This window comes from Cibotium barometz, chromosome 40 (assembly GCF_041138505.1).
Source record: "Cibotium barometz isolate CiBa-2024 chromosome 40, ASM4113850v1, whole genome shotgun sequence".
Lineage (NCBI taxonomy): Eukaryota > Viridiplantae > Streptophyta > Polypodiopsida > Cyatheales > Cibotiaceae > Cibotium > Cibotium barometz.
In genome coordinates this window covers 21299256-21307582 of record NC_141085.1, presented here as the reverse complement: position 1 = coordinate 21307582, position 8327 = coordinate 21299256, and positions in this window count along the sequence as shown.

Here is an 8327-nt window from a genome sequence, read left to right as displayed (position 1 = left end):
TTGGACTTGAATAGAAGGGTGGTATGGGATGAGAGATAATGGACTATTAATATTGTGTTTTTTTAGTATTGAAGAGGGTGAGAGTCTATAGATTAAGTGGATCAGTGGGGAGTAATTGCCTCAATCACACACCTCATAAGGATAACCCTAGATGATTGGGATCTGTTTTGATCAACAAGGGCTCAAAGGAGATCATTTGGATTGTTAGGTGCTTTGGAGCTAATGATTTGGAAGCCCCCAATTTTGGTATCAGTATATCTTACCCTTGTGTTGTGTCTTGTGGTGTTATAGAGGCCATCACCTAGAAGCCTCACATGTTTTGGTGCCACCACTAATAAGGAATAGACAGTTCTTGTTAAGAGCTTATACTACCAAGTTGGGATCCACTTGGAGGTCAACTCAAGGCCTATGGGAAGGTATGGGATATGAAGTGTTCAGAGAGCATAGGACTGAAGATGTCAACCAATTTCTGAGGAGGAATGAGCTAGCAGCTTTGAGTAGCAAAACATGGATGAGGATGCCTATAAGTTGAGGATGGTGAGTTTGCTTTTGGAAGGTCCAACCAGATGATATGAGGATGTTGTTACAGGTGCTAAAAAAGGGGATTGGGATAGGTATTGAGAAGAAAATATGGGAAGGCAGATAGTCTTGAAGATTTATGGAGAGAGCTTAGTAAGTTGTACCAAAGGAGAGGATAAAGACATGCCAAGATTTGAGGCTGTTTGGAGAAGGATACTTAGAGCCTTGGTAGAGAACTAGGTACCACCTAATTTTTTAAAAAAGGACAGGTTTGTTGGTGTATTACATGGCAGCATCAAAGAGAAGGTGGAGTTGAAGGACCCGGTCACATTTGCTGAAGCTGTAAGGATAGCAACTCAGCAATGGAGGAAGAAGTTAAGGAAGCAAGAGCTAGCAAGGAAGGAGAGAGAAGCAGTATGCAGATCAAACATGAGCAGGTTCATCCTGGTCCTATAGTGGACCCTCTAATGGGAATCAAGTGCCAGTACAGGGTCAAGCTCAGGTCCCTTAGGTAATGTGAGCATTTTAGAAGCTATTCCAAAGGGATAGATGAAGTTGATGTGACAGCCAATAAAAGGACAAGGTTGTAAAGGTCAGAATCGGAAGTAGTAGATAGGGAAGATAGAGCCAAGAGCCAAGAGGATATCAAAGAAGGGGAAAGCTCCCATGGATTAGGGAGAGTCTAGTAAACAAGGAAAGGTTAGGGCTAGGAGAAGAAAGATTGGGATGGAATATTTTCAGTTGGAGATGGTCAGGGACCATATAGTTTGTTGTCAGATGTAAAGCATAAAAAGGTTGACATTACCTATGGAAAACTGCTACAACTAAATTCTAGTGTGAGAAGACAATGGCATAAGATTGCTAGTATCAGAAGGGTGAAGGTTAGAATGCCTAAAGCTAGTGTGATTCAGCTAAGTAGAGTGCCAAATGTATTGCCTGTGGTAGATGTCTGGATCCATGGCAAATGTATTGCCTGTGGTAGAGGAAGCAGTTTATGCCCTTGAGTTGGAAGTTACTAGAAGGTCCATGTTTAGTGTGAAGATGGCTAACAGTGCCAAAGTGAAGTGTTTGGGGGTGATTACGGATTTGGAATTGAATGTGCTTGGTCAAAAAGTGAGGATTGATATGCATGTCATGCTAGGTGGGGTTGGGACATACCCTATAATTTTGGGAAGGCCATGGTTGATAGAACTGAGATCAAGGCAAGATTGGTATAGGGTATGTATAGATCTATTTGTTGATAAGCCAAAGTATAAGAGGATTAGATATGATTTAAAAACATGGAGGATTATGGAGCTTGGAGAGGATCTGGAAGTGGATACAAATGATAGTTCTACTTCCTTTGAAAGTTATGATGCCTACTCTTTAGAGTCTACAGAAGAGGTTGATGATGATGAGGGCTTGGACCAAAGTTTTTTGGAGATGCAAATGGATATGTGTAGGTTATAGGTGGATGAGGTCAGAGAGAAGGATAGAGTTGGTAATCTAATAGGACATGATGCCCAAGATGAGAGATTTAATGTTCCAAAAGAGGATCTGATGGAGATGGTTGATAAGGATTTAACTATGGAAGAGGAGCAGTATGAGGTTCTCTTTGATAAGTATCCAAGGTTATTTGGAAGAAGTATACCCATATTAGAGGGACTTCAAGTGTGGTACATGAGATCAAATTGAAAGAGGGGATGAAGCTAATGGCACAAAAGCTTAGGAGGCTTGGGACCATTCAAAGGCAAGCGTTGGAAATAGAAGTGACTAAACTTCTACAGGTTAGATTCATTTACAGAGTTGCTGAATCAGATTGGGTGTCCCTTATGGTTATAGTGCCTAAAAAGGGGAAAAAATGGAGACTATGTGTAGATTATAAACTCTTAAGTGCCTAAAAAGGGGAAAAAATGGAGACTATGTGTAGATTATAAACTCTTAAGTGCAGCCATAAGAAGACATCATTATCCCTTGTTTCAAGATGAGATTTTGGATCAAGTTGCATGGAGTGAGAGGTACTCTATATGTGATGGGTTCAGTGGTTACTTCCAAATCAGGATAGCCTTAGAGAATCCAAAGAAACAAGTTTCATTACTCCATGGGGGTTGGAGTGATGCCTCTTGGAATCTTGAATGCATATGCAAGCGTTCAGCTCTGGATGGATAAGATACTTGGTCCTTATTTGGGTACTTTGTCAGGGTTTTTATGGATGATATATATGTTTATAGTGATAGGTTGCTTCATGTTAAGAAGTTGGATCTTGTATTTCTAAGGCTTGATGAGGATGGAGCTCAGTTAAATCCACGTAAGTGTAAGCTAGCAAGAGCAAGTGTAGTGCTGCTTGGGCATGAAGTTAGTGAAAATGGGATAGCCCCTAACCCTTCCAAAGTAGAGAATCTACTACAAATGGAAAGCCCCAAGACAACCAAGGAGCTCAATAGCTTCATTCAAAAGGTGATATATCTATCTAGATCATTCTATATGCTGGCTAGGTATCTCTATCCCTTCTGCAGAAGATAAGCCAACAAGATCCCTTTGTTTGGAGTGTTGTTGAGGAGGAGCTCTTTGACAATATCAAGGATCTTCTCTGATGCCTCCAGATTGGACACAAACCTTTCATCTGAGTCTTAGTGTAGGTAAGAATGCAGTTGGAGCAATTTTGATGCAAAAAGGGGCGAAGCAATCTTATATGAGGCCTTATATAAATAGAACCATGGGAGATTGGACACAAACCTTTCATCTGAGTCTTAGTGTAGGTAAGAATGCAGTTGGAGCAATTTTGATGCAAAAAGGGGCGAAGCAATCTTATATGAGGCCTTATATAAATAGAACCATGGGAGATGAGAGCTCTTGGCATGAGGTGGAACTACTGATATGGACATTGGTCTATGTAGCCAAGAGACTGAGGAGCTACTTAATATTTAGGCCCTTTGTGGTATTAGCATCTTGCAACTTGTTGCCCCATCTGCTAAGATTTCTCCCAAGGTACATAGATGGATCTTGGCCCTACAAGAGTTTGACATGAGGCTCATCAAGGAGGACAGTATGAGGGCACATATGGTAGATATGTTAACCTACACAGAAGTGTAGGTCAACCCTAAATCAGTTAAGGATGTTGAAAGACAAGTAGTTCCCACACTCATAGTCTACATGAGGAGTTGCAGGGTGCTGAGGGAACCATGTACTTTGATGGTGCTTTCAAAAGGAGTATGGGAAAAGGAGGGGCTAGATATGTACTTCTGGATGCACAGGGAAAAGAGGTTTGGTGTGGTTGCCATGAGATACAAGTGAAGAGCAACAATAAAGAAGAATCCAGCAGCTTGTGCTTGGGGCTTGAGGAGTGCAAAAGGAGGAAAATCAAAAGGTTGATATAGTGAAGGGAGATGCCATGTTGATCATTACATAGATCCACAGAGTTTTGAGAGTTTTAATAAGGATGAGTTGAAATAGTGGTTCTTCAAAGCCAGGAAGTTACTTGAGAGCTTTAAAGCTCTTCAAATTTGGCATGTATCTAGATATTAGAATAGAAGAGCTCGTGAGCTATCTGAGTAGGTACTGGTTCCAGCTATGCATGGAGTAGGTACTGGTTCCAGCTATGCATGGAGTAAAGTTTCAAGAGCCTTTATATCAAGGAAGGGAGTCTTTTCATGAAGAGGAACATGCCATAAGGGATCCAAGTGCTTCAAGTAGACAAGCAGTGACTAGAAGGGCCTCAAAGTATGTGTGCTAATAGGAGAGTAGTTTTATCACAAGGGCTCAGATGGGGTTTTAAGAAGAGTATTATATCATGATGAAATACAACAGTGTTTAAGAACTTGTTATGAGGAAGGTTGTGGAGGAAACTATGGGGTAGATATCACCAAAAGGAAAATCTTGGGAGCTCAGTTGATGTGGCCAAGTATGAACAGAGATGTCACCCATTGGTGCAAAAGTTGTGCAGAATGTCAAGCCTTTCAAAAGAGTATGTTGGTACCATAACCCATGCAACATGTTATGAGTTATGTGGCATTTAAGAAATGGGGAGTAAATGTCATAGGACCTCTTCCAGGAACCAAGAACAAGAAGTTATACATCACTGCAAAAGATTACTTGACCAGGTGGCCAGAGGCAAGGGCAACTAGTAAAGCAAATGCAAAGAAAGTGAGTCAGTTCTTATATGAGATGGTTTGATCCAGGTTTGGGGTTCCCCATCCTACCATCCTCAATGTAATGGGTTGGTAGAGAGCTTCAATGGGGTTTTACAGAGGCTACTATGGAGGAGCATCCTAGAGACTGAGATCTGTATCAGGTCAGAGCATTATGGGCCTACAAAACACTTGAAAGTGTTCCACTCTAGGGTTGGGGAAATATGTGAGGAGTATTTTTGTGATGCTTGCCTAGGGGATCAGAGCCCCAAGAAAAGTCTATGGTAGGTGTGAATTTGAGAGAAATAGCCATAAGTAGTCCCTGAATCTTTGTAATATGAGTTTTGATGAAAGATGAATGGATGTATGTTGAGAGTGATGAGAGGATGATCTATGATTGATGATGCACATGGTAATGATACTTGATCATATGCATCTAGTACCCACATGGTAAACCTATCCACTTAGCATTAGGAAGAGGTGTCATTAGTTGGGGAGAGCTCAAAAGGAGTATGAGATAAGTGTGGTAGTGTTTCTAGTTAGTTCCTAATTGGGGATGAGCATGCATCTCTAGAGGAAGTAGAAGAAGAAAAAATGGCTGGGAGGAGCAAAAATTGAAAATTGGGAAGGATCATCAATCTAGAACAGAGGGGAATTGGATAGTAGATTCATGTGTCAAAAGATGTGAGAGAAGCTATAGGAGGAAGGAGTGAATAGAATGACCAAAGAGTTGGATACATGGTTCAATTGGAAGAACAAGTGACTGAGTCAGAGAAAGTGTGAGAAGATGATGAAGGATTTGATAATTTTGGACCTTGGGATCAAAGGCCAGAGCAACTAGAATTAAGCAAGTAAGGGGGGGCCACATGGGATTGGGCTTATCTTAAGACCTTTGACAGTGTAGTTGTTGGAACTTGGCTTTCTCCTCAGGTTCCATGGTGATTGAAGTTTGTCCCAGCAGCTAAGACTTTGTGGCTTCTTGCTAGGAATTCACCATTGGATGCTTCTACCTTTATGTTTACATAGAATTGTTTAGAATTAGGTGTGACTACTCCCTACATTTCATCTTGTTCATGAAAACTGTTTCAAAATCTGTCAATATCATAATGTGATTTGGAGTGTCTAAAGCATGTTGTATCTAAGAGATCAATGTTTGAGCAGGCGGCGATTTATTGTGAATTCTGAATGTTGAGCTTGTGTGTATATTGATCATGAGGGGTGAATACTTGATTATACATGAGCTTGTGTGTATATTGATCATGAGGGGTGAATACTTGATTATACATGATTATACATGAGGGGTGAATACTTGATTATACATGTTCAATTTCATCAAGTGTGTGGGCTTAATTGGGATTCAAAGATTTAATAGTGAGTGCTAATCATTGAATGGGTCTCTGTATTATATGAATCGCTTGAAGGAGATCATATGTGAACATGGGATTTATAGCTTAAGCGTTCCACAGTTGAGTCTGATAGAGCTAGATAGGAGATACAAAAACTTACTGGAAGGTATGCATCTTGGATCAAAGTAGCCTAAGGAACACAAATGGTAGGCTTCTATGGATTATTATGAAGGGATTCAATTTAGGATAGATTTGATGCTCTATTGACAGTGAAACAGGACAAATTTGGACTTGAATAAAAGGGTTATATGGGATCAGAGAGAATGGACTATTAATTGTGTGTTTTTGAGGATTAAAGAGGGTGAAAGTCTATAGACCTCAAAAGGAAAACCCTAGATGATTGGGATCAGTTTTGATCAACAAGGGCTCAAGGGAGATCATTTTGATTGTTAGGTGCTTTGGAGCTGATGATTTGGGAGCCCCCAGTTCTAGTATCACTATATCTTACCCTTATGTGGTGTCTAGTGGTGTTATAGAGGTCATCACCGAGAAGCATCACAACGTGAATGGCCACAGTAATGGAGGTGTCTTTTGCTCAAGGCACTGACACCAATGTACTCATGGCGTATTCTATTACTATACAACTAGGTGGCCTGGAAGGCAAAGTTGGATTTCATCATGGTCCCAATAGATTCGTTTGAGGTCATTATAGAGCTGTCGGGTGGATAAATACATGATGGATTTGTTGGGTAAAGAAGTCAATAATCTCCTTTTGGATATGCAAGGGACTGGAGTGTTCGTGCTATGCATAAGGATTGCCCCCAGCCCACAACCAAGAAAGCTCGTGAGAAGTCAAGTGAGTCAGCAAAGGAGACAACCAGAGAGGAAGTGACTCCAGGGGTTAGCGACAATGGAAAAAGGGCAATTTTAAAGAATATCAAGCCTGGAAATGCAGGAATGCAAAGTCAGGATGTGCCCAAGCAGAAGCTTGGAAATGTAGTAATGCAGAGTCAGGACTTGCACAAGCAAAAGATAATGTGGGATGATGTGACACCGGATTGGTACTAGTATAGTGCTAAGCAGGCAGAACATGACGTAAAGTAAGGAGCCCAAGCCCATCTATCCATCATGCGAGTGGACCTCAACGAGGGTAAAATTCACGTGATGATCGGGGACATAGATATCAAAGAAGTCCTTGACAAATACAATAAAGTATTTCTAGTAAAACTCCCCTCTGGATTGCCACCACAACGACCGGGGACCACAAAATCGAATTAGTCCCAGGACATACTCGGCAGCTAAAGCACCATACCAAATGGATGCCACTAAGTTAAAGGAGCTGAAAAAAGCAATTGGGTGAGATCATGCAGGAAGGATTGATTCAACCTAGCAGAAAATCACCATTCAAGAAGGTAGCCTTGATATCCAGTTAATGTACATTCCATCCATGATGCACTGCCAATGCAGTATACATCGGATTGTAGTCATACAAGACGTGGTAGGGAAAAAGGTCTCATTATAGTCTCAATGCCCTTTTCTTGAGCATAATCCTTTACAACAAGCCTTACCTCGTAGAAATCTCAATGATACCATCAACTTTACATTTAAGCTTATAAACCCACTTTTTGTACCAATGTCCTTTTTACCATAAGGCAAATCTACCAAATACCAAGTGTCATTTTTAGGGATTAAGTCGTACTCATCTTGCATGGCTTGCATCCAATAATCATTTTCCTATCTATATATATAGAGAATCGCCATGGGTACACATAATGAACCCACTGTATATGCTAATACGCCATGGGTATACATAATGAACCCACTGTATATGCTAATAAGAAGAAGATTAACTGAAGCAAAATTCAAAGCTCGTAAAGAAAGGGACTCCCATTATTGCTTCAATTTTCTCTTCTTCGAGCATAACTTTGCTACCTTGAACCTGCAATGCCAATACATGCAAACCATTATAAAATCTTGGAGAAACATTATGGATATACTAGTTGTAGAAACAATCAGGTTTTTCAAGCTACTAATTGTCTTGATTAATCAACAAGATGATTATGTGTAGACATTCACCAGGGAACAGTTAAAGTTTAATCTTAACAAAGGCCCAAAAGAAGACGTTATCCTATTCTACTACCACAAACTCTAATGCATGCCCTCCTACATGCATACAACTTTTGAAGATATGATTAACACATGATTCTAGATGCCACTCTACTACCTATTAAGGCACACCCTACGACAAATACAAACTCAAATATCTACCTTGGATCCGATATCTTTAAAAAATAAATATTTAGAGGACGCAATCAACAATAGGTAAGGGGGGATGTAAACCCCATTTTAGGTTAAC